We start from the raw sequence: 23,630 nt of genomic DNA, 5'->3' as shown, positions 1-23,630 counted from the left end.
TTGAGCCTTTGTTGTGGTTAAAAAAAAAAAAATGCTAAGTTAAATCTGAAAATAAGCTTTCTGGACGGGGAGTCGCCAAGAAGGCTGTCATCCTGATTGCCTCGGAGAAGAAGACGGTCCCTCACCCTTCTCCTGCAAACCACAAGCCGGGTGTTTCAGATCTTTTCTTAATTGGGTGAGCCTCTCTAATCAACAGAGCAACTCGCTGCAGGATGAACAGTAATGGCATCCTGAGGTGAAGTGCATGCTGGGTTGCCAGGGGCAGGCACAAGTTACCGAAAACAATAAATATGAAAAGCCTGGATATGCACTGAATAGTAGCGAGTTATAACCCCCTTTCGTTTAATACGTGCTGAACTCATGACAATGAAGTCTTGAGTCATTACTCATAAAAAGGGTTCGCATGAGACTGTGAAACCAAGGGAAGAGACTGAGACAGCGTTGTCGCAGATGTCCACCATCTGTTGAGGATTCCTACGAGGCACGTTTAGACAGCGCCTGGCAGTTCCCGAGACACACATGGCAGTGGGCCTCTGCCGAGTGGTCATCAGCTTGTATAGAAACCCCTCTTGAAGTGCCCGCACTTTGTCGTTTGTTAAATTTCTCCTGCGGTGCCAAGAGGAGGATAGAAGCTCTGAATGAGGCGGGCTGTGTGAGGCGCTGCGCATGTAGGTATGCATTGTATGCCAATGACAATCATTTAGAGACGGCACAAACAAAATGAGGCCAATGCCAACACCAACTGATTTAATACTATAGTTAACAAACTGGCTATGAACTCTTAACCGACTATGATAAATTAATGTTTAATGGACTGCATTTAAAATAGCCCTTCTAGTCTTAGCAGCCACTGAGAGTGCTTTACATCAAAGCAATCACCCATTCATACACTGTTGGAGGAGGCTCGTTGCCATATGCTTATTACGAGCAATAAACACACACACACACACACACACGCATACATTTACACACCGATCAGAAGCAATTAAGGTTCAGTATCTTGCAAGCACGGCCACCCGATAGCCTCTTGGACGATATCGCATGTTCTTATATTTATTTAATTTTTATTTGGTGAGTACAAGCTTATCTTAACTAATGGCGAGTGGAAAAAAACAATTAAAATAAGAACACAGTTATAATAAACTAGAGCTCTACTTTAACAACATTGTAGATTCAAATAATGAAGCCAGTTAAAACTATTATCTTGACTTGCATGTCATTTTCTCTGTGCCAATATTGACATAATTTGCATACAAGTAATCAGGTCACTGTTTTATTAGGATGATGTGCCAAACTGTCATGCTACTGCAAACAGAGCTGTGGCTGTGGCTGTGTTGTGTTTAATGGGGATCCAGACCTCTTTCATTTTGTTGTTCAGTAGCAATGCCCACAAGGAAATCAAGGGTGTAGCGAATCAGAGCTCACAGCATTAACACATTAAAGTAACAGTCAAAATTAAAGGTTTCAAAACAGATGGTCTCATTTTATGCAAATGTTATTATGCAAAACTAAGCCTGGAGGCTTGGCTATTTCTCATCCCTTAATTGGCAGAGGAGAGAGAGAGGTGCCAGACGTTGCAGGTGGCAAGGTAGCCTCACTTTCTTTTGTCACATCCTCAGAGAGAATTTTCTGAGAATTTTATTTAGTGTTATTTCCACTAGGGCCTCGCCACAGCCATCTGTACGCTAAGAGGGGAGCCCATTTAGCTCTGTGTGATGCTGCAGCTTCTCAAAGCCTGGTGAACTGACAATGTAGCACGCTTTTGCACGCAGCGGGGGCTGGCTCACCAAGGCAACGGCGGCTGAGAATAAACCTTCAGTTAAGAAGGTGTGCATTATCCACCATGCTCTTTTCCTTCCCCTCTTTTATGCCCCGAACACTCTCGACTGCTGATTAGCACCATGTAGTCTGGAGTATGTCAGGATAATTAGGAAATATGATGTGAAGAGACCTTTGCCTGGAAAGGTCTGTTCAAGTTGCTTCCTTTTCAATTGGGTAATAAACATTTAGCATCTGACGTTGCTGGACTCTAAAACAAAACATTCAATTCAATTTTTATATTCCCGTAAAAACTGAAAAAGTGCCTCACAGACACGGTTTATGATAAACAAACACAATAAAACACAGCATAAAAGCCCTTTGACACATGTTAGAAATTGCCACAACACATACCAGTGTAGACTGACATCAGCTGATAAAACCAAAGTTGCTTAATAGGTTCAAAATTTGTACGGGCAACAACACACTATATCATGTGATGTGCAAATTAAGTAATCCAATTGAATGGAGACTTGTGGGTTCTTTTATTTTTGTTTTGATGTCTGCAGAAGCAGCATGAGCATCCGCTCACTCCCCCAAGAGAGCCCTAGAAGACACAGGCCAAACCAATCAAGCAGCAGAATGACCTCAATCCCTCTTGATGAAATCCAGTTTTTTGGCCGCTGATCAGATGAACCTATTCAGAAGACATATAGGACTCTGAAATCCTTACAAAATAAAACTAAAACCTAAAATATTAAGAAAAATTCTTTTGAAGTTGCCTTTCCTTCGCAAGATCAATCTATCTGAAAATGTGCAACTCATCAGTGGAGTCTAGGACATTATGCGTTGCTTTTCGTTTTCATATTCTCTAGAAAGTCTGCTGTTTGGGCATCAGTCATCTGCTCACCAGGGTCCTAGAATTACAGGAAATAATGCGATTAACTGTTGGCGCGCACTATACACATAAAGAACATATGTGAAACTGCCGTATCTGTAGTGGTGAACTGTTAAGAAGTGATAGCTCACCATTCAGACTTTGGCAGCATGAATATGCTTTTGGCAAAGGCAGATGTAGTTTTGTTAAGTCTTGTTTCCAAACAATCAAATCCGACTCTCCAAACAAATCATTGTGAATTTGCACTTTACAAAAATGCTTGTCATTATCCAAAACTGACTTCCTAAAAGAACCCACGTGCTATCCACATGCACTCTCATTCACTATGGGTGAGAGTGTAACAAAGCCTTCTCAGAGCTTGTAAAGGGTGACAAAGCATACATGAGGTAACACTAAATGCCATGATCCTACGGTGCCTTGACCTTTGGGGCACCGCGAACAGCTCAGCAACACCTCCGACTATAAATATGTAAAAGCCCTGGCATGTTCAGGGCTCCTGCTGAGCGCTGGGCCTCTGAATCATTCAGCCACCCCCCCTCCTGCCACAGTGCCCTTGCTTGGGGAAGAGTCAGAGTAAACAAGGTAAATAAGTCATGATGAGCAGGACTTGTCACACAACCTGCCTCAGTGTCGTTACATTCAGTGCAGCCCTGTGTCTAGGAGGCTGTGATCAGGTACAAGTTGTTGCTTGGCAATACAAGTGATTTGATTTCCACTACAGTTTTTGATATTCCTTGCCAACCTCATGGCTAATTTGATAACATTGCTAAGTTTTAAAAAGAAAGAAAAAAAATAAGAACATTCTGCAATTTATTACAATCGTTAAAGGATTGACCTCGTAATTTACGTGCAACGCCCCGCCAACACGTCACCCAGACCCCACGTAGCATTCTCATCTGTTTTGGGCGAGCTGACCAATCAGAGCACAGTGGGCTCACAGGGAGGGGGCAGGAGCTCCATCAAGCAGTGTAGGACAGAGAGTGAATACACATACTATACAGAGATGCTGTATGAGAAACCAATGTGAGTTTGGAACATTGCACAATGTAAATCTATTCTAGTATACCTCAACAATGGAATTATGATCAGTAGAAATGGCCATGACATGGGACCTTTAAGGTTGCGGGCAAGTTAGAGACAATCTGGGGCAAGCAAGCTATAAAACATTTCCAAACACACTGGAGATGAGCAAATATCCACCAGGGTCTGTGTGAAACCTGGCTGTAATTGATCAAGAATCTGATTCCTTCTGGTTATATGCGTGTATCCATAATGTTTCATTTCCAATCACATTCAGGCACACACGTTGATGTATTTCCTCAGGGTTTGTTTATAAAGTGAGGTTGGATGCTTGCCAATTATACAGCAGTCACTCAAGTGCAGCCAGATTGAGCTTTGCTAAATAACTTGGCTTAATAAAAAGGATCTGGTGGTTTTGCTTGATGGCAAAATACTTAAATAGGGCTGTACCCAATAGCTTGAAGCTTTGACAACTGCCAATTACATTCAATGACATCCTTCTTTGCTCAAAGCTAACATTTAAAAAAACATATTTTCCACTATTCAAACGTATGGTCTTTGATAATGAAAACATTGTGGGACTGAGCATTGAAATTAGACATATTTTAAAGAGTATAATCGTCAAACGAGTACATAATTCTCAGGAACAATGGGCTTGTCTCGAGCTCTCTTCAAATTTGATTGGAGTAGTTGTACAGTACAATAATACATCAGTACATTGTTCTACCAACAATTTAATCTGATGATGATTTCATTATTGAATGAATGTAAATAACTAGAGCTAAAACATCCTTTAAAAAATGTTTAGGTAATGAGCATCTTTATTAGTAAATGGCTCTATTTTTTGAATAACATTAGGACTGGTTATCTTGGTTTGCTAATAAAAACACGATGTTTAATGCCAGGTCTACAAAGATGTATATAATTGGACCCAGAGCGAACATTTGGCCGGACCTTGATTCCTCCCAATTTCATGCAAACCATCTTACAAATCTAATTGCATCTGTTCTTCAAAATGAAATAATTGTATCAAGGCGAATAACAGCTCTGTGCTCCAGAGAACCATTCTATGCCATGTTGCGTGTAATTGTTGATGGATTCCATGTATTCCAAGGCATTCAGAGCAGAGATTCATGTGCCATTATGAGTCAGGAAGGAAGAGAGATAGTTGAGTAGTTGTGGCAGAAGGTTTTTTTTTTTTTTCTGGTTGAGAAGAATGGTTTCTAAATGAAATAAAAGCAGACATGTGAGGGAGATGATTAATAGAGAACTCCATTATTGAAAGACCTCACTCATAAGATGTTCTCATCTCCCTAGGGAGCCAGCACAGGACTGCAGGCTAGGTTCACACTGTTGTTGTTTTTTTTCATTACTAAAAATGTCCTCATAACACCATGGCAGAGAAAACAACACCCCTGGGGGCCTCAACGCAGGAAAACGGATGCTCTCTAAAACACCTATGAGGCCTGCAATTAATCCTGAGAGCATGTTACTGATTCTGTTTTTGTTCACTCAACAAAGCGTTTCTGGCCTAAAAGTCGGGCACTGAGAATCGCGATGAAAGTTAATTGGCCAAGTCGTTGCCCTGGTCCTTCAGGTTTACAAAGCCGGTCAGGCACAATGACAGACTTTACGTATTGGAGTGCATCATTGTGCTGAAATTCTCTCTCTTTGTGGGTCAGTCAGCCAGTCAGACCTATTTCACCAGCAGCTAGTGCGAACATACATTTTTGTGTACAAGAAATTTATTGTTTGATTAATACTGTTGTGCTATAATTTATCCAGATATTCTTTGCAGTATGAATGTATTTTCTTATTTAGGTCTTTATTTGATTCTCATTCTTTGTAGCAGTTTGGTAAATGTTTGTTGTTTTTAAATGTTTTCTATAAATGGACTTGACTTAAAGTGGACCTATCATGCTATATTTGAAACATATATTGTAGAGCCATACCTATATAAAACATGTCTGTGAAGTTTTTTTTTCAAAATACCAAACAGATCATGCATTTTAGCCATGCCTCATTTCGCTCTATTTGCTCTTTTCCATGCCCTGTTTTTGCAAGGGTTGATTCTGCTTTTGTGGCAGACTACAGCGCCACTTACAGGCCTGGCATATGTACTACAGCGTCTCCAGCGCTTTCGAGTAGTCTCTCATTCCCCTGATAGGTGGAGAGTTGCCCATATATGCGGAGCACCCCTTTTCCGACGTCAGAAATATTCAAATAATAATCAGCTCCGTTGCAGCCCCGTTTTTAGAGATTTGGGTACGGAGGAAAAGAGAGAGGGTTGTGTTTTCTGACACTTGGTGAGTTCCCTGACACACCGGGGACACATATTCATGTATAAAAGACGTACAAAAGTGCATTTTGCATGATAGGTCCCCTTTAACTTTTGACTGGTGTTCACTCATTCCAGTATTCATAATTTCAGCCATTTAAACCCTATCACCAAGTGAACTAGCCAACATATGTTTATTTCAATTGTTTAATCTGCATCACAATTTAAATAGCTCTTTTTGAGAAGGACTATTGGCACTCTTATGAATAGGCTATTGGTTAAGTAAAGTGCTCAAAGGACATTTGGAAAGCTTTTTGGAGCCAATAATGGACTGGGATGGATGTGGAGTGGACCTGAACATAGCTCATTAAACGCTGGCGTGAAAAGCTCTCGGCAGCCTCTCGACTGCATGGCTGAGCACTTCCAATCACCTCCAGTGAGCCACTGGCATGAAGCTCTGGTTAAAGGAGCTACTCCAGTCAAAGGTGTTTTGTTATGTTATTGTGTAGAATAATAAGTTAGCACCTGCCCCCGGGTCAGGGGAAACAGCAGTGGACATCTCTAATGACAAATCATTGTCTTCACTAAGCTTGGAAAGAACCCTTTGTCTTGATCTACTCCTAGCTTAATACTGGTGGACTGATTTCTTAAATTAGAGTCTCGATTATAAGTCAAGCCTCTATGTAGACGTCTGAAATGTCTCCTTTAGGGCCCCAAAAGGAGTTATTATTCTTGTCTTAAAATGCCAAAATAATAATAATATATAAGTACATTTGGCATTTAGCATCCATTGTAAAAACATTTATCCATAACTCATGTTCACTTCTGCTCCCGGTAGTTTCTATCTGGCATAATGCGTGTGTGCAAACGCACCAAGACAAAAGACAGCTGGGTTTTATTTCAGTAACCTTTATGCCTCCCAGTTGGTCTTATTAACCACATACTTACAGGTTCCCACATGACTTGTTATCAGGGTTTGCATTAAAAATGAATTTGCAGGTTCTACTAGCTGATAATTCGTCATTAGGCTGTTGTAAGCCCTGCTTTATCACCCGTTTAATTCTTTATGCAGATTGCGGGGTCAGTGACCCTACAGGATGTGTGTGGCTGCGGTGAGCAAAAGTGACGCTCTTAGTAATTATTCTGTAAAGGGGCCAAGGTCAATTAGAGAGGAAATTCTCTGAGTGCAATTAAATTAATGTTAATATACATTTGTCGCTACCTTAATTAAGTGCCTCAGCTGTCAGATTATTCTGTTAGGGAGGTGTCAGCGTGGCTAAAGCAGGGCTCCTTCCACCTTTACAGAGTTAATGAACACTTCAGCTCAGCATCAGTCACTTAGCATTTTCTCTTAATTGCTCAAAAAGAAAACTGTTCCCTTCACAATCTGAGCTGACGTTGTCTTTGTGGCTGCATTTTTAGCCTTTTAATATAAAAGAAGATCAAATTTGACCTAGATTTACTGCCAATAAGGGACAGATTCTAATGGGAAGCAGGAAATGGGCAGAAATAAAGAAGAGCATCAGTCAGCCACAGACAGATAAGTGAGGAGCAGGTAATGGGAAGGAGCCAGCGGCAGCTGGCGTTGGTGGAGATATCTCTATGGAGCAGACGCGATGCTTGAGAGGATTTGGGATGCTGGCTGGCAGGAAGCGTCCTCACAGGAAGATAGATACTGTAGCTGTCTCAGCGGCTAACAAATGTCTATTGGAAGCAGTTTATAAGTGTTTGTAAATGAGACTGCTTCAGCCTTTTGAGCAATTTCATTCTAAGTTGTCTTTTTCCACTTAACAATTGCTGCCTTAAGTGTTTTGAATGCAAACGATCTTACCACAATCCAATTTATAACAAATAACAATGCAGAAGATTCTAGAAAGCCAAGAAATATCACCCAGCCTTTCTTCAAGAGTGACTGCGACTGCCCTTTACCTGACAATGAGTCCCACATAAAGTGAGTCCAAGCCCCAGACGTAGGGAGGAAGAGCTGTCACTGGATCCCTTATCATCCGCCACAGCATTGTGGATGTCAGGACTCCTGCTCTTTTCATTTCTTCCACCCCTTTTTTATTTTCCTCCCTCCCACCTTTTGCCGTTTCCCCCTGGTATTCAAGCGGTTTGAGCAATGCATATAATCTTCAACCACCCAGCCAGCCCTAAGCCTCAAAGAGTCACCCAGATATGGACAGATGGAGGTGAGCTATCAGCTAACCTGTAACCGTGGGCCTAAGGCGATAATCATTTCAAAACTGCAGGGGGAAATGGTTTTAATAGCCCTGTAAAGGTAACGTTTGTCTGCCTTATCACACCTTGCAGATGCATCGCAGGGAGGGAAGGGGAAAAGGGAAACGGGAGGGGAGGGTGTGAAGAAAGAATCAGCTGATAACAGCCCCTCCCCAGGGAAGGATGAGTCTGGAATTAAAAAAGTGCTTCCTTCAGGAGAAAGTTTAGGGGATTAAGGTTAGTCGCTTTTCCTCCCTGTTCCACCTGCCTCTCATCCTCACCTTACCTCATGCTTCATCCACCTTCCAGCTGTTAACCTCTGGAATGAGCTTTTATGAGCCGTGCAATATGTTTGACATACACCTTGCATTTTTTAGCCTCATGCTTACAACTTTGAACACTGTTTGTTTTCCTTATTTATTATTGTCCTCTATGTGTTTTATTGACCAGTGGCATGGTGACAGTGCGTTAGTGACACTCCACCTTCCTCCATCTAAAACTTATTTCATGTCGGAACAGTTTCCGTGAAGTCTGGCCTGAATTGAAACCATAGACTGTATATATAAATGGATGTAGGGTCCGTGACGTCACCCATAGGATTCTGCAGAGTTGCCGAGAAGCCCATAGTAGGCGGAGTCGGCCACTAACGGCTGGACAGTGACGTCAGAGTCTAACTCCCGCCTGCTCCAGCCTGATCCAAATAAGGGCAAAGAGGCGGAGCCGAGGCGGGACCTGCTGCTGAAGGACAAGGCGGGGCTCCAAGCTCCCAAACTAGCTGGACCTACCAAGCTAGGCTAACATGCTCACATGCTCATGCTCACTTAATAAGCCTTGTTCAAGATCATTTCTTTAGCTAATACTACAGCGGGCTGCAGGCAAAACCCAGTCCGCGTTTCGCTGCATTCCTTGATCTCCAGTTATAACGCCGGACTCCGCCGCCGGAGCTAACGGAGCCGCAGAGGGCTAGCTAGCTCCCTGCGGCTCCGTTATTGAAGGAACGATTATTGTCTAATACGCTGTGGTATTTGACTACACTACTTATCGCGCTTAATTTGCTTTTTAATTAGATCAATTGCCATGAGATCGATAGTGATGAGTGGCTGTGATATTTGGGACAGGGGTACGTCGGGACTGTTGTGGCCATTGCGTGTATTGGAAGTGTAGGAGCGACGTGACAGTGGCGAGGAGGGAGAACAGTGAAACATTTGTTAGTGCCTAACGGCGTATCTGAAAATGAATCAATTTAGTCACACGATTTTTCTTTTCGATCGATGTTCGCGGCGCTTCTAAGTCAGTCGTAATAACCTAGCGATGTACACTATTGTAGGTTATTAGCTTTTTAGCAGTGTCTCCACTACTATTTCTTGTGTGCTCTCGTGCTACATAGGTAATTTGTTTCCAATTAATTGGCCACATATGTTCAATTTACATTATATAAATTTAAGTTTAACGTCAAGTTCGACGTTCAGTTCAACTTTTGCTAGAACTTCGCACGCTGGGACGGACGACGCATGACCGAAGCATCAAGCAGATATCCGTTATGTGCAATCGTAAAACGAAGACCGCTGTCTAATGATTACTAATGCTGTTTAACTTTGGGACTTTTCGGTTCGTCGCCTCACTTAGTGATAAAGTCTTTTGTGTACTCCGCGCTATTACTACTAGTTTTTGTCAGCGGAGCGTTCTGAGATATGTTATACACGACGGAATGAGTTTGTGTGAGTCTAGTCTACGTAGCCGTCCCTCGCCTTCCCCTTTCCTTTAGCACTCACCAGTCCGATCTATACATTAGTGCTAGGTGATGCTCTTTTTGATCAGAGAGAGTAGAGGTCCATTAACTCTCTCTTCACGATTTTAATTTTTCTCCACGTGTATAATACAGTCAATCGCTCCAATTACAAGATCCGCCTAGTAGTTCCATCCGACAAGAAGGAGATAGTGGGGGACAAGTGGACGGAGATTATGTATCAGAAGTTTATCTGGAGTGGTATGGGGAGTACGTAGTAGAATAAGGTGAGTAGATTGGTCGATCTTATTATTGGAGCGTCTTACTTTTTGAAAGAGAAGTTACTCACGTTTATACATAACTGTATGTGGAACGTAAAAACCTCGTGAATTACGATGTTATAGTATATCTTGATGCGATGCAAAGCGATAGGGAATCAATTATGAAAGTGATAAAAAGGTGTATAATTGTATAAGTTTACACATCCAATCTACTGGTCACGTGAAACTCGTCTGTATTACGCATCATCTTAGTGATGGTTATTGTGTATATGTGGTAATTTTGATTAAAGTTACCAGTTCCTATATTGTCAAATGGCCAACTGTCAGAATCCTTTGACTTATACTTCTTATGGTATGAGAATCTAAGTACATTCTTAAGTGTCGTCAAGTTATTCTTTTCTAATAACCTAATTCAGTCACTGCAGTGGTTGTACTGCTCTTATTTTCGGTTACTTCTCCTCGTTGATGTAAAGTTGTGTATATAGGTGCTTCCATGTATAGTATTCTGAACTCGCTAAGAGTCTGCACGCTCGTACACAGCGCGACGCTACATAGCAGGGATATCATAGCGTGCACCTCTGGGCCCTGGTGTGTATTTGGTCACTTGACTTCGTGAGCCTGCAACATAGCCTGAGTCTCTTTGGAGATGTCGCGCTGGCTCGTGAAGAGGTCTGGAGACTCTGGGTTTGGTCTGCGCTTGTGTCATCCTGCCCTCGGTCCTATCGCGCGCTTGGCCATGGAGATCTTACCCTCGTCTGTCGCCAGAACTCGACGCATGGTACGGAAGTATCTGGTCGCCCTGTGAGCCTTGGAGTTGTGTATCCCATGTTGCTGATTGTTACTCTGGCGGTGAGATCGCTTGAACGGGTAAGAATCGCGTAGCTTATGTTCCTGGGAACGCCCTAGGTTGCCCCTAGTAAGCTGTAAATCGATCTATTAGCGCCCGAGTCCGTTTGCGATGTGGAGCTCGCCAAGAGGCACGTATTAGAGAACTTGGGGTCATTGTTGGGGCCTCAGCTGAGACGCGCCGGTGGCTGCTGTCCGATTGCTGTCGGGCAGTGTCTCCCGGTCGATCTCGAGGTAGTCGGTCCATGTGTCACATATCGAATCTGGCCGGTGCCAGCTGCGTCGAGGCTCGAGGCACAAAGACTCGACTGGGGTCCGTGAGCCTATTACCAGTTTTTTTCCCCTTTTTTTTATCCTTTTGTTGTTTTATTTTTACTAAGTGAGCTGATGCTAGAGGGAACCCTGAGCCTGAACTGAGCCTGAGCTTTCACCACTGAGCTCTCACTAAATCTGGAGCACTTAAACCACTGAACTGATGTGTGCCAGGATACCGATACTGCGGGTAGTTACGTTTGCCTTCGTTTAACATTTTCCCCTGGGTAAAGGCTCACCACCGGTGGCCTCAGGCNTGGATAACTACAACAAAGTGCATTCAGAACAAAGCCAAGGTGCTTTAAAATTTATTTACACTATTTTGTTGTAGGCCTACTGGTCTAGATGTTTATGCAGTTTTAAAGCACCTTGGCTTTGTTCTGAATGCACTTTGTTGTAGTTATCCAACAGAGAAAAGAAAATACACTTGACTTGGAAATAATTTACTGTATGCATTCAAAAGTGCTGAATAAATGTTTTATGGACCCATAATAGTGATTATTATTTAAGTTAAGTTTTGCCATATTCATGTCTTTTTCCATAATCAGGCAGCTGAACAACATTGGTAAAAAATGTATACATTATATATATATATATATTTCTATTAATCATTTTCGGCCTTTCGGCATTCGGTTTTCGGCCAACTGTTTCCTATTTTCGGTATCGGTTTCGGCCAAGAATTTCCCATTCGGTGCACCACTATAAAATACATCAATAAATACCCCACTCGTGAATGTCTGAATCTTTAACGTGTCTTTTAAAAAGGTGGTTGTGACAAAATAAAACAACTACACGTCTAAATCTGCCTTTAGCTTAGCGGTGTTGACGTGAAGTGTTGCGACGTAGTTACAAAGTTAGTTTGGCGCATTATGGTTAGGGAAAGACCAGAGTTACTGTGAGAAGAAAAAAAAAAACTTGGCTCATGATCACTTCACACTGGTACTAAATGTAAATCTTCAATTGGAAATGGCTCTGGAGTGTCTGCCAAGTTGATTTCTCTCTATTCATCTATTATTTAATCTGCATGCCAGTGAGCCCTATTCCACTGTCTTTTTCAATTCAATCCAGTCACTGTGGCTTTAAGTATGAGTTGGCCACACTACTGATAGCGATATTTACAGATTTTTTCTCTTGATAATCTTGCAGTGATTTTCAACCAGCGCGGATACTGGTTATCATTTTCATTCCAATCATCCACACACACTCTCCTTTGTCCCTCAAAGCCATAATTTCTAGGTCACATTGCGTCAAATCACTTGTAACCGGAGCAAATGTATACTCAACTCGCCCAACTTTTTCAATCAAAACCTCCTTGATAGAGCAGAGCAGGCTTTGGCACACTGAAAATACATTACATGTTTGTTAGCCAGCACCCAGCTGTATCTCGTTCCTTCCCAAGCGCTCCCAAATTAATTTGTTTTGGCCAAATAGTGTGCAAGGAAAACATGTGAGCTGTTTTTTGGATGCTGCTGTCCCCACATGAGCCACCTGTATTTGTCTCAGGACCCCCAGACAGCTGCAACTCTCACAGCTGGGGTAGAGAGGCCATTAGCATGCAATTTCACCCCTCCACTCCCTCATGTCTCTCCTCCATTAAACAACTTCCTTCTCACTTTCCTGATGGACAGTTTTTCTAGTTCTCAATCCTGCTTTGGCATACCAATACGCGAAGGCTCAAGGGATGTGCTTCTTAGGTTGCATGTCCAATAGAAAGAGAAAGAAAGTTGATTCAACATACAGTATATGTGAGGAAAGGGTTTCTCAGCCATTATCCACCCACTTGGATACATTTCAACTGTATGAAGACACAGCGTTTGAGTGTTTTCGAAGCTTAGGGAAGAATAGCAACTTTCTTATTACACCACTTTAACAATTTACTTGCAGGCAGCAAACAATAAGCCAAAAATATACAAGCCAATAGGGAAGAGCGACAGCATTATGCACACTAAGCCGTCATTCAATCCATCATAATTGAATACTGCACTATCAAGCAGAATCATCCCACATTGTCATTGTTGACTTATTGTTAAACTCGATGAATGAATGTTGTTGATACTGCTGAATTTTAATTCGGAGCCATGCTCGTGATACAGTAGCTTCGTGGACAACATTTTACTGGATGTGTGTTTGCAAGCTGTGAGATTGGGCTTAAAGCTGGCTGGTAATCATTGAGCCTCTCTTGGTTAATCATTTACTTGGGTGTGAAGCAGGATACTTGGCCAAGTGCAATATGAATGGCTACTGGGAAGATAAGCTTGAAATGCAGTTCCTATGTCACTGTGCACAATAATCCCAGCACTGCAATCGTTCATGTCTGCTATTGAAATGAACAGATGGACTCCCACGCATGCTGCACAGAGGGGATGGATAAAGCCTTTTTCTACGTGCTGCGACATTTATTTATTGACTGTTGGGCATGAGGGAAGTAGCGTGGAAAAACAATATCCAATCCAGTGTAGATATTGTTCCAAGAATGTTGAGAAAACATGTAAGGATAGCATTTTGCATGTAGAGCATGTGCTACCCGGTTCAAAGAGTTCCTTACACTGCTATGGCCCAACTCTCTTTTTAAATACAATGTTATATTGCATATTGCTTTGACGAAACCGAACCTGCAGGTTGTATTTTTCGTTCAAGGAGGTAATATTTGGGGTAAAATTGTCAATGTGCAGCCAGTGCCAGATTTCTTGAAAAAAAATGCCATCCCAATCCTTCTTTTATTGGAATGCTGCTAATGTAATTTGGCATGTGGAATAATTTTCAATATAATTCTGAAATGGATGATTCTCTAATGTCACCTTCTTTTTAAATAGATCCAGACACAGCTTTAGGTTGAAACAGGGTAGGTCACAAAACATGTCAAATGGATTACCTTTCCAGCTCTGCTCGAGTCTTAAAAAATCCAAAAGTTAAATAGATAACTGAATGTATCTATACAAAAATGGCCAAGCATATGAAATAATTACATTGGCCTGGGACATCCCATAAACATTCATAATACATATTCTGCAATATTTGAACACTTGAAATGACCTGAAAGAAACACAGCTATTAGGCATATTGTTCAACAGGAACAAAACAATACGCTTATTGTTTTTTTGTCACGATAACACCGTAGGCCACACTTTAAGTGCAGAAACCATAACAATGTTTTGTCACTGTAATGCTCTTCATTGTAATGCAGTTTTTATTTTATATCTTCCCAGTTCTCTGTGGTGAGAGCAGTAGCCATCTTTGTTTGTACATAATTGTATTTTTTAATGTTCATTCTTTATTTATTTCTACTGGACATTGCACATAATAGCATTCTCAATCAAAAGCCAACACATTCATGTTGACATGTTTTAGAAAAGCAGCTTAGATTTTGGTAACGCAACACTCCTTCAAATTCAGGAAACATAACGTTACTGAAGTGCAACATGCTGCCTATTAGTGCAACACATTAAGGAAGATAAAGCAACGTCTGAAGGGATTGCTTTGCCATCAAAAGATTTGATATATGTATTACTTTAGTTAAAAGGACACAGTGATTCCACAGACTAACGGTACGTCCACACAGCAGCGGAAAAAAATCTTGGAGGTGGGCGTATCTGAAGCTTGGGGATCTTTTTGCGAGCTTGGACTGTCAGATTTGCATAAACGGGATTTGATTGGCTGATGCTTCCACCTCAGCTTCAAAAGTTGAACATTGCTCAACTTTTGAATCTTGAAATGCCTGGAAATCTCCGCTTTGCTTCCCACAATGCAGTTCGGCGAAAAGTGAAGCAAAGTGACGTCACCCCGTCCCCATTCAAAGTGAATGGGCAGAACATGGTTCAAACCAATGAGATATGAAGAGTTTTGTACAAAGATTTTTTTTAACACTGCTGTGTGGACGGGCCGTAAGGTATGGAGCTATTTCAGGGTCATAAGTTTTGATCATTCAAAAAAATACAATTTATTTGAAAGTCCAAGTTTTCATCCTGAACTTTGAAAAATACAATGTTGTATTAAAAAAAAATATATATATTTGAAATAATTTTTCAGGTTGAATATTATTTTGATTCAGTTCAGCAATTTTTTTAAATAAAATATTTATTTTCATATTTCACTTTTATACATATTTTGATATTTGAATACTTGTTTTTTTCAGTTTCAGATTTCAGATTCAAAACAATCTTTTTTTCAGTTTCAAATCTTTTTTTTTCAGGTTTCAATCTTTTTTTCGCCTTCACATCGTTTTTCACTTTCAGATCTTTCCGCTTCCAGATCTTTTTTTTTCGCTTTCAGACTTTTGACCCTGATATTGCTTCGGGGGGCGGGGCTTACCAAAGAGTAGTTTGGCACCCTGAGTGACAGCCCTCCCTCTGTCATGATGCCTTCATGGATGTTAGGTAGCGCAAGAAATACAACTACACACTTTCTATACACAATACTCCCGTGGTGGTAAACAAAACTGATACCAGCATCAAAGTTCCGTTAAGCGAGCTGTTGAGCATCGTAGTTGGCAACAATCAAGGTATAAGAGCAATAAACTGTGCTAGAATCTGAAATCACGTATCCGCAATCAAGGGTTGTCCTTCCCCACTTCCACGTAGCTCCATGAACGCAGCATAGTATTGGCTTGGTTTTTGCGATCAGAATCAGAGTACCTTTATTAGTCCCACAGGGGATACATTTACATTGTTACAGCAGACAAGAGCCAAAGACAGCTTAATGTTACCTAAAGCATGCATACAAAAAATATTAAAGATTAAAAAAAGAAATTATATATATTTTTAAAGTTACACATTTTACATAATACACACCCTGTGACAGTTCTGCGGATTTAGCAGCCAGGTATATATTGCACAGTTTTTAACGGCATATATATTGCACATACTGCAAATATTGCACATAGTTGGTATTTATCAACAAGAGGTGTTATAGTCTGTGTTGTTTTGTGCGGGGTCTACGAGGGGCTGTGCTGGTTGTATAGTCTGACCGCTGCAGGAAGGAAGGACCTGCGGTATCTCTCCGTGAGACAGCGGGGGATGGCGTCAGGTCCACCAGAACAACCTGCTGGCTCGTTGCGGATACGTAATTTCACATTCTAACACAGTTTATTTGTACTTGATTGTTGCCAACTACGATGCTCAACAGCTCGCTTAACGGAACTTTGACGCTGGTCTCAGTTTTCTAACATCCATGAAAGCAACATGACAGAGGGAGGCCTGTCACTCAGGATGCCAAACTACTCTTTGGTAAGCCCCGCCCCCCAAGCAATATCAGGGCCAAAAGTTTGAAAGCGAAAAAAAAAGATCTGAAAGCGAAAAAAAAAGATCTGAAAGTGAAAAACGATCTGAAGGTGAAAAGCAATGTGAAACCTGAAAAAACAAGATTTGAAACTGAAAAAATAATTGTTTTGAATCTGAAAACGAAAAATCTTTGCTGAAAAAAAGAAGGATTCAAATATCAAAATATGTATAAAAGTGAAATCTGAAAATAAATATAGGCTATTATTCAAAAAAAGTTCTGAACTGAATCAAAAATAATATTCAACCTGAAAAATTATTTCAAATACTTTTTTTTGTTTTGAATAATCATTGTATTTTTCAAAGTTCAGGATAAAAACTTGAACTTTTTTTGAATGATCAAAACTTATGACCCTGAAATAGCTCCATAGTAAGGCTGGTTGTCGAATAGGACTTTGCGTACAGTATTTAGTTAATATGTCCAATTATTTTTTAAACACGTTATTAATTATTGTACATCAATTATATTTTATTTTATTGAGAAAAGAACACGATGATGTATTTGACGCACTTTGTAGCCTGTGTCCCTGTCATACAGTGTTGACTTGCATACCTTATACAAACACCCAAACTGGCAAACCATACACATAGCCCACCTCTGAAATAAATGAAGCAAAACTTAAAATGTAATCATCCTGTATCCCACACCCAGTCTTTTGTTGTATAGTGTTACCTTTTGTCAACAACAGTTTTTTGTCATGATGAAATGTTTACATTACCACTTAGCCTGGTTGTCAATAGAAAGCTCATAAGTAGATATCGGTGTTGTTGTTTACTGATAAGGTAGATACGTAAACCTAAACAGAGGCAGCTTTTATTCAAAGCTAGAACTGTGCCTCCCAAGTGCTACATCTGCATAAAATGACACTTGGGATTCCCAGTCTATGTGCCGCTGCAGCGAGTGGAAACATTGTTAAAGATGAAAGCAAAAGAAAACACATGAATGCTTGTGGTCTGCTATCAGCTCTTAGATTGTAGCTCGTAGTTTGGTATCTAACATTTTGCCAGAGCCTATTAGTGTAATTAGCTCCTGTGCTGATCTCTCTGCTAGATAGATCTTCAATGGAGCCATTGACCTAGAATAATGTGAATGTGCTGCGACATAATGAAGGCGAAAACACATTCAAAGACTACCAAAACACTGAATTTCAAGTAGGTTCTAAGGTTCTAACTTCTTTTATGTCTGAGTTGAACAGAAAAGAGCATAACATCATGTTTTCTGTGTGTGTCTGGCTCTTTTATCATTGTGTTCTTTGTTAATCAGACATTTGGGGTCATCTGAAGAAATGATTTAACATTTGTAAAGCAAACAATTTCCGATATTTCCAAATAAGGACAGTATGATGGGTTAAAAGGGACCAGTTATCACACAGTCACACGTTTCTTTTCTCCAACACGAGACTTGGAAGCAGACATTCCACTTAAATAGCACAAGTCTTCATTTCCCTCTGGAGGAGACACATGTCTTATAATCAGCCAGCAGCACACAATCCAGACATATGGCGCTTTCATTGCTCTGCTCTTGTGTCAGCGCTCATGCAAGTGGAGATTTCATTGTTGTATTTTACTGTTTTTTTTTCCATCCTGCAAGAGAGGGTGGCTTATAACAGGAATAATTAGTGACTGTGATAAATTGCAGTGAGCCTCATCCCAAGAGGCCAGACTAGAAGTCTTACTCAAAGAAGACAGCCTTCCACTGGCTTTTAAATGAGCTATTTTTACCCTAGCAGTCAACAGGCAGTTGGGGGATTTCACTATGTTCTGCTTAGTCTTTGGAAAATACTCTATAATGACTTTGTGGTACAGCTGTTTGCAAATTAAGATATCACGTTTAATTAAGCCTTGCAAGAGGCAGACATTACAGTACAAGAGTTGGTAATATGGCCTCCTAACTACATAAGCTTACATTCCCTGCTCTGATATTATCCTCATTACTTCTCTATGTAGGGTGACCAGTTAACAACAAACAAAATGTGAGATATTTGTGTTCGGACAATGTGTCTATTTGTTGAGGAGCACGAATAACACTCAATAATTTCTTCTTGGGAAAAAATTCTCAATGGTAGGCCAAAAAAATATATCATTTTAAAATCCATAAATCGTTCCTATCTCAGTCTGAAGCCATTCCAACCAGACTGACATGGGCAATTGCTTCATTAAGTGTTATTCGTTGCCAACCTTGGGGCCTTCAAAAACTTTTCAAATGGCATTTCTGGGATTCAAAGCTCTAGCTACAATACAGGCAAAGAGTTTCACTTCATTTGTTGCCAACACTGGAAGTCTTTCACCTTTTATAATGGTATGTGCATGCCCGAAATGACCTCTGATTTGCAACAGTCTGCAGTCACATTCTAGATTTTCTGAAGCAGAAGTCTAGTTTTCTCTCCGACCACTTCTTCATTTTTTATTTTTTTTATATTTATTTATTTAATTGTGAATTTTGAATGTCCATGTTTGTACTAGTGTTTTCCTTCTTAAAATGTTTTTTTTTAAATATTTTGAGATTTGGTTGAGCAGGGTATACTTGTACTTTTACTAGTCCTTTTATTAGAGATGTGTCTGTTGTTTGTGTTTGTTTTTAGTGTCAGAATGGAACCTTTGTCTTTTTCTCTGCAAACAGAATCTACCTACGGGTACAAATACATAACCTGAACCTGAACCTGAACTTGAACTTGAATATGCTGAAAATATGTTATGGAATTCCTGTCTTATGACACACAAAATACTGCTTACCCTAGATGTAATGCACATAGGTGAAACAGCAGATCCACAGTGTTGGTGTTGATGTCGACGTAGGAATTTGAATGAATAATTATAGGGTCTGAATGCTGCTCTGTGACCCTGATTGCCTTTCAGAGTGGTGCCACTCTGTGACCTGTGGAAGAATCTTTTTTTCTTTTCTGTAAATAACCCACCAAAATCTGTAAGACTACATACTGATTCATGAATAATGGAAGTATTGTTGCTTCAGCACAGAGGGAGTTCCCTAACAGCTGGAGACATAACTGTAATAACAGCACAGCAACTATAGGAATCAAAGCGGGACAATCCCAAGATTCCCAACCCTACCTCCGGGCAAAATGAACATTAAGTCGAACAGTAACTCTATCCAGACTACTCTTTATTTGTTGGGTGGCCTGTGATTGGCTAGCTACGTTGGTTTAATGCAGAAATCCAAGAAATATGGGCCAGTGTATACTTCATGGAGCCAAGATTTCTTACATCCAATAGGAGTTGTTAATGGTTAATGTAGACTTAAAGTGTTCAATGCCACACAAATCAGGTTAGCGTACTGTAATATTTTGTTGTTGTTATTTTGTACTATTATATGTTAAATGCTGGACATTGCCAAACAGTGCTGTATAAGTGGAGTTTTGCGAAAGAATACATTCTCATGTGATCATGAAAACATCCAGTGATGATGTCAGGCCGTCTTGGCTGTGAAGGCACACCGGCAGACAAAAACTTTCGAGTCCAAAGTTTTTGCAATGACTCATTGTCTCTGCAAATGTTATTCTAGCAGATGATTAGCTCCATCTGCCATTTGAAGTCAGTCCCCCTCTATTGACCAGCTAATTCTATTAATTTCTTCTTTGAAGTGCTGTGAGAAGAACTCCAAGGTTGCTCATCAGAGGGCCCCTTCATCCTGGCATTTTCATTACTTCGACCCTTGATGGCTTAGTGAGTAACCGTTGAATGAAAGGAGTTGTGATGTGAGAACTCAACAGTGTTTTGGGTTCACAGTGGGGCAAGATGAATGTGTTGTGGGTTGATGTAAGGTTAGGTGAGGTATTGTAATGGCAGGGTGGAGACAGGATGTCATGTTTTCTACCCTCTCCCCTCTGCAGTTTGGGGGATTGTGTGTAATTACAGGTATATATGTGTAATGTGTATGGATAAAAAAAACGAGCGTTCAAAATGATCATCATGGAATGCTGCATGTGAAGACCTGATTTTGTTGCCATTAATCATTTTGGCCCCCAAATAAAAGAAACAAAGCAGCAGCGAGGCTTTTGCAGGTGTCAGAGAGGGAGAAAAGTCGGGCTAATCTGCCAATGGCTCCAGGCTTTGTTTTGATTACTGCAATTATTTTTTATCCTCTTGTAGTTTATGCCATGAATGTTTTTCTATCCTTCCCCCCCCCCCCAAGCTATAACCAATTATAGGCCAGGATTTCCTGGATGACTCATTGATCATGTAAATATTTGCATGCTCTGTATTATTTTCTGTAGTATGCCCTGCAAACGTGATACAGAACATAATTGCATGCCAACAACATATTTAATCAGAGTTTACGTTTTTGTATTACCTGAGTTCATTTGGTTATCGCAACAATTCACTGATAAGCAGAACAAAAGAGATAAATCAGCCCAATACCCATTCACACCTGGGCACAGCGAGAGAGAGTAGAAGAGAAAAAAAGCCAGGCGAGTGCCACCTGACTGATGAATACACTCATGCATGTGGACACTTGGCTGGCGCACAGAGAATAACAGGGAGGGGATCTGGCACTTCATCAAGTAGACCTACTACTGGGAAATGGCTGTGCGAGAGCGATGAGGATGATGCGTTTATCCAGCTTCCTCTGTGATGCATAACTGGCTGTGCTGGCCCCGCTCTCACAGCGCGCAGTACGCCTTCAAACCAGCGGCCCGGATGCATCAAACATTAGATGCCTTTTATTCACTTGACATGTTGCAGGAGTTTTGTGTTTGGTTAAAGCGAATACAAGTGTGTGAGTAGATTGTATCCACTGGCAAAGCATGGTTTTGCAGATGTGTTATAAGGTTCCCCTTCACTTAATAAAGTTACCATTATCTGCCTTAGGAGTGACATTACACTTTCTCCTGCCACCACTACAATCAGAGATAAATCTGTGTTTGTGGAATATCATGGAAATCAGAAGGCGAGCCATTAAAGATGCACAGAAATGAGGCATGTACGCTCCAGACTGTAATGAGATTACAGCTCAGGGCTCATGCGAGATCATTTGTGCGTGTGTGAGTTAATTGGCAGCCAAAGAGCCTAAGAGGGAATGTTCTGCGAGCCCAGCAAACAGTAACTCAGACCCAGGGCAACACTAATTATTCCAGGCCGCCCGCCAAATTCACAATATTACAGCCTCACAAAGCCTACTTAGTGCATGTGCTTGCTCTGTGTTGCGTGTTGTGGCAGCGGCTCTGCTTTGGGGGTGAAATGTCCAGGAGGAGACGGTCTGCCCAGGGTACCAGGTGCACAGATGTTCCTCTTGTTGGTGAAGTTGTTTCAGCAGAGTTTTAGGCCTGTCTTCCCTATTATTCACTATGACTATGGAGCTGCAAAGAGATACAGTATATGTCCAAATAAACACACACACAAAAAACCTAACTTCTAAACTCAACCGCATATAATTAGCTTGACATAGGACTAATTGTACTACTCAAAAACAAAATCACAAGTGCACCTTAACATGAAGGCTGCAACCGAAATGCAGCGTTACATAGTGATGAGGTATTGTGGTTTGTAATACCAGGATTCTTACCTCTTTCCTCTGACGGGAATATGACATGTCATCTTCGCTGTACCCCTTTTGATTGACAGAGAACTGCCGACAAATCTCCATCACTCCAAAATGTACAACAATCATTGCACCCAAGCACCTAAAAGGCCACTGCTAACTGCATTAGCATGATTGCTGACAGGAAATCTGGTTAAACAGACAATAGTGAGGAGAGAAATCATAAAAATTGCATAAATATGGAAATGGGGGGGGGATAAGGGGGAGAAAAGATTCAAAACCCAGCGAGGTAAATAAGATTTGCCTCTATTTCTGCTGATGGCTGACAGAACACTAGCACTTTAAGCTCCAGATACGGTGGCAGCTCAGTGTGTGTGTGTGTGTGTGTGCATATTTGTGTGCTATGGACTGAATATGGCAGGGGCTAATTATCATGGAGGAAGGAGGGCAGGGTTGGGTGTGTGGAGGGAGGGGAGGGGTGATCTGTTTTGTACGGAGATGAGTGAGAAGAGAAGCGAGGGACGTGAACAACAACCCACCCCGCCCTCCCACGCTCCCAGCTCCGTCTGACAAGCCTGCCTTGCTAATAGAATAGCAGTGGAGCATGCTTGAATAGGGGGCTGGTTAGAAAGCCTTTGATCAGCAGTCCCCTGTGACATCAATTAACCATTAATGTGCAGCCGTACAACAGGAAGATGGAGCGCTGCTCAGGGTCACCTCCATTCTGCAGCCAGCGCGCTGCCTGATAAAGACGGCTTTTTAACCCAACCCGTCTAACTGTCTGGGGTTTAGTGTGCAATGTTTCTGCGATCAACTGTCTGCATGTGAAGATTAATCGTGGAATATTTGGCTCTTGTGAGAATCATGTGCTCCCAAAGAGAAATTGTAATTATTTTCAGAGTAAAGCCATGCTGATGGAAAATATGAAACCTATTGAAATGGATATTTTAAAGCCTGTGTGCAGAGAGGGGAAAAAGTCTGTCTGTCACCATCCACGACTCCATCTCCCAGCACCACCCTGCTGTCCAGATGAATGTACACTGAAGCTGTAGCTAGCAGACTGACAGGAACAGGATTCTGCATTGCTGCGAACAAACAATCAATCATGACATTTCCTGTGTCACCCCTCGCTGTCAGCTGATGTATGTTGGGGACAGTTGACCCCATCGTTTCGCCCACAAGCTCACATGAGAGTGAGCTTATGGGCATGACGCATTCCACAATGTGACCATGGAGAAGTTTGCCCTGCGATGATTTCACATCTGTATTCCATCCCCGGCCTCACAGGCGTCCTTTTTCTTTGTTTCTCATTACTCTCCTCCTGCTTTCTGTCATCTGTGCTACTCGTTTGGCATAGCTGCATGACATCTGGCTCTGGCCAGACATTCCCAAGCCGATGACCAATGTCTTCCCTTAACAAGGATATATGGCTCCATTAGTCTGCAGCTGATTATTTAATCATTTCTTAGATGGCTTTAATTGAAATTGTGTGATGAATGGTGAAGGGGTTCTCCCCCCACA

The sequence above is a fragment of the Notothenia coriiceps genome, unplaced genomic scaffold (assembly GCF_000735185.1).
Source record: "Notothenia coriiceps isolate Sejong01 unplaced genomic scaffold, NC01 NC01_scaffold00037246, whole genome shotgun sequence".
Classification (NCBI taxonomy): Eukaryota; Metazoa; Chordata; class Actinopteri; order Perciformes; family Nototheniidae; genus Notothenia; species Notothenia coriiceps.
Note: the sequence above shows the minus strand (reverse complement) of the source record.